Genomic DNA, 4,171 nt, shown 5'->3' with positions numbered 1-4,171 from the left:
CTCTTATATAACGACTTTGAAGTTATTAATTAGGTAAAAAACTATGTTGTGTTCACATTTAATGCAAAAACAAAATGTCATATGATGAGCATAAACATGTTATGTACACATAAAATGTTTACATACTGCACCTATACACACAACAATGATACAAACCCACACTACAACATCACACACCTCCCCTTTAATTGCTTTCCAGTTCATGGTGAACAGGTCAGATATCAAACTGATTCTGCCCTTTACGATCACAGAAAAAAAAAAAAAAAAAAAAAACACACACACACACTCTTCTTTTCCATCATGTGACTCTACCGTAGATGGTGCCCACAGATGTAGCTGCAGAGGTGGTTGGTTGCTAGGGTTACACTGTGTTTTTTTCTCTCTCCCCTTACCAAACGCTTCGCAAGAGCGATGATAAGATTGCGAGAGTCGCGGGCAGGCAAGATAAGCGGGTCCCTGAGAATGGATTTCCGATGGGGTGCAGAGGGGCTGCCGGCCACAGATAAAGCATCTGGGCAGAAAAGTGAGGTGTCATTCAGCCAGATGAGGCCTCTGACAGCACTTTGGATCGCCAACTCGGAGAGCAGCAACGCAACCAAGCTCAGACCCGCCCCCCCCAAAATGTGCAGATTGACGAGAGATTGGGGTCTAGCAGTTAGGTTGTGAGATCTGATAGCACCTTAGGATGCTGATCAATGATTATGAGCCCAGGTGAGAAGCTGGAGTAGGCTACGTCGAAGTTTTATGGCACATTTGGAGGGTGGATGGGATGGTTGGTGGTGGTAAGAGCTAAGCAAAATCCAAATAGTGTATTTGATGTGGAACAGCTCAAATTTTACCACCCACCACAACTCTGTCGCAGGAGAGAAAAATATCAGCATCTAACATATAGTGCTGATACCAGATCTCTTTGGGGTATTTACCAATTTATACAAATGAAAAGGAATGAAAAAATATGTCTGGAAATATAAATAAAACACAGTGTCTGTCTTTAAAAAGCTATTTAGGCCCTTACTCTCATCCTTTGCTCATGTTCCTGATCCCTAGACAGGAACATGAAGTAAATCTGATATAATTATTATGATTGTTATACAGTACTTACTGTGTTACTGCTGAACATCATTGCCATGCAAAGCAAGCATTGTTCATTGAAGTATTTGCCAATTGCCAAGGTTACTTAATAAAAAACTTTCAGAGAACATAACATATTGGAAAGACAGATTTATATTTATGTTTTAATATGGATGGAATATGAACATATAATGAGTATGAGTGTAGAGTTACTTGGAACTTTTTTAATGGTTTAAAAATAGTGATTTAGCTGCATAGGCTACGTTATGCCCAACAGGTGGCTGCAAGCCTACTGCAAGCTCGGCTGAAAACGGTGTAATTCGGAATGCTAGGGGGTGAGCGAAGGTGCCTATTGGACAACATCTTTTAGTACAGCTAAGGCCAATTTCACACCGAACTTCTCCTTTAAGGGAATAACGTAGTTTAATATGAAAAAACGGTGGAGTGTAGCTAATTTAACAACATTTTATGTGCCATTTGCGGCAAGTAATATCCATTTTAGAAAATTGGTATATTTCTTTTGAACGTACGCCCCGCTATCATGTCTGGTGTAGCTACAGTTCTTCCACTGACTACAATGGAAGCTAATTGTTGCAGGAGACGCAACGCAAATGGAACGCTTCAGTTATATGCCTGGTGTAGCTTCCCTGAGAGGTTCTTTGATATTGAAACAAACTTATGTGTGGAGGAGTGTAGAATAGAATGTATACTTTTTTGATCCTGTGAGGGAAATTCAGTTCTCTGCATTTAACCCAATTTAACCGAATTAGTGAACACACAGCACACAGTGAACACACAGTGAGGTGAATCACACAACCCAGAGCAGTGAGCTGCCTGCCCAACCAGTGGCGCTCGGGGAGCAGTGAGGGGTTAGGTGCCTTGCTCAAGGGCACTTCAGCCGCGGTGGACTGGTCGGGGATCAAACCGGCAACCTTCCGGTTACAAGGCCGAAGCCCTAACCAGTACACCACGGCTGCTCCAATGAAGTTAATCGAGTCAGTAGCCTACCTTTCCGGAAAGGTTGTTAAAGTGTTGTTAAAGCGTTGCCCAGCTGCAGCAGCGACATTTCCGGAAAGGTACTGACTCGATTAAATTCATTCTGGACTCTCTATTCGACCACATAAAGACCTGGGGATACTGTGGTTTGGCTTTAGGGACCCTTTACTCACTACCATGTAAGTGTAATGTTGTTTGGAACAGTAGAAGAGGTATAAAAATAGCGTTTTGTAGTGGTGAAAGGACGTGCCCCGGTCACTTCCAGGCTAACGAGTTTTTGGCTAAAAACGGTAAAATCGAACTCTCTCAAAACACACCTGAATGACATGATGTGATGTCAACTCAACGTATGTACTCCCAATCATCCCTAAATTGATCTAAAGTGCATTTTACTCCGGATGATTCCTTTAACTGGAAAGATGGTATGAAATTTTCTCTCCCCCTCTTTCTCTTTCTCTCTCTCTCTCTCTCTCTCTCTCTCTCTCTCTCTCTCTCTCACACACACACACACATGCACACATACACAATTGCTCACACCAGTTGTGTTTCTGAGCTGCGTGAGAAAGCCGTGACTTCCGAAGACTGCAGTGATGTTCAGATTAAAGAAAAAAAAAGAGATGAGTTCCTAGCAACCAGCCGGCAACAGCGCTCCATCAGATTGGCTTATCACAATCTCCTTCTCATTTCGGAGTATCTTTTTTCTCTTTTCAAATCTGCGTCTCTGGCTCCCCCCCCCCCCTCCCCCTCCCCCCATCTCCATCTGGTTCTCCGACGGCATTAGTTTGCTGATGGCATCGATGGAGGGCGAAGCCTCCAAGTTGGCCTTCTTTTTTATTAGTTAATGCTCGGGAAGACCAGCCTCTGATGAAGAAGAAGTGCTAATCAGGCCTCGCTGCCAGGCGCCACTGAAGATAGCATCTTGAAATTGTGTTTCATTTCAACTCTGGAGTCCAATCCACTTGCCGAAATGAGAATGGCATGCACCTATAAAAGACCAAATTCCTATTGTCAGAAAAATGGCAGATAACAGGAGACAGTGGTTTTAACATTTTATCTGCAAAAAGGCTCGAGGGCTGTGGCAGTATTGTGCGTAGCAGGAAAGGGGTGGGGTGTGTGTGTGGGGGGGGGGGGGGGGAGCATTTCCAAAATCCTTGCAGAGAATGTGGCCTTGGTTCCCTTAAGAGGCCATTTTAAATGTCAATAATCTCTTCTATGCAACAGCCTACATGGGTGAAGAGGTTTGTGGGTGCATTTATGATTTATGCATGGCTGTGATTGTGTGTAATTTTGTTTGAATATATTTAAGAGTGCATGTTAATATAGAGGAAAGATAGTGCTTCCTCTTTCTCTTTTTCCATCATAGACTTGAAAGCAGCACTATGAACATTTTATACCTTAAAGGTGCGGTTAGGGATTATATGCGATTTAAAGGCTGTAACATGTTTGGTCACATTCAGCAGTTATCTCCTCATATCTGCTAGCTGGCCATTCTGTGAGTACACAGCATAAAACGCCCAGTTTCTATAGGCAACGTAGGACAACCTAGGAGGGAGGTCTGTCCCCAAACAAAAACGAATGGAATTTCTTCGGGAATACTGAAGGCAGGGGTAAGCTACCTCTCTGGCGTGTTTCGTTTGGTCCGTGGTTAAAATATTATGGGTTTTTTTCAATATGTCTGCTAACAGGTAAACAATGCAAACAAGCATGACCTCCTGCGAAATCCCTGACTGTGCCTTTAATATAACAGCTTTGAGGCCAATTGGTGATGAACCAAACTTGTAAAAGGGGGAATCATTCACCTAGCATAGCCACGGATATATAGTAGCTGGTGAGTGACCTGCAGAGGGAAACCAGCCTTAAAACTTCAGATTTCGTCAACCTGGATACATCTTGTGAGAATCGCGAAGCATTACCTTGTTATTTACAATGACGACAAAGATCAAATATAAATATTACGCGACTCCAGAGGGAAATTTGTGACATTATGAAATCGCTGCTCTCGTTTTGGATTAATCAAACATTCACAAGAGAGAGGTGCATCTTCAGATGCCAGGAAAACAAAAGATGAAGAGGCGATGAAGATGAAGACAAACTTCTTTGACAG

This window comes from Sardina pilchardus, chromosome 10 (assembly GCF_963854185.1).
Source record: "Sardina pilchardus chromosome 10, fSarPil1.1, whole genome shotgun sequence".
In the NCBI taxonomy this organism is placed as follows: Eukaryota; Metazoa; Chordata; class Actinopteri; order Clupeiformes; family Clupeidae; genus Sardina; species Sardina pilchardus.
This window is presented reverse-complemented; position numbering follows the sequence as displayed.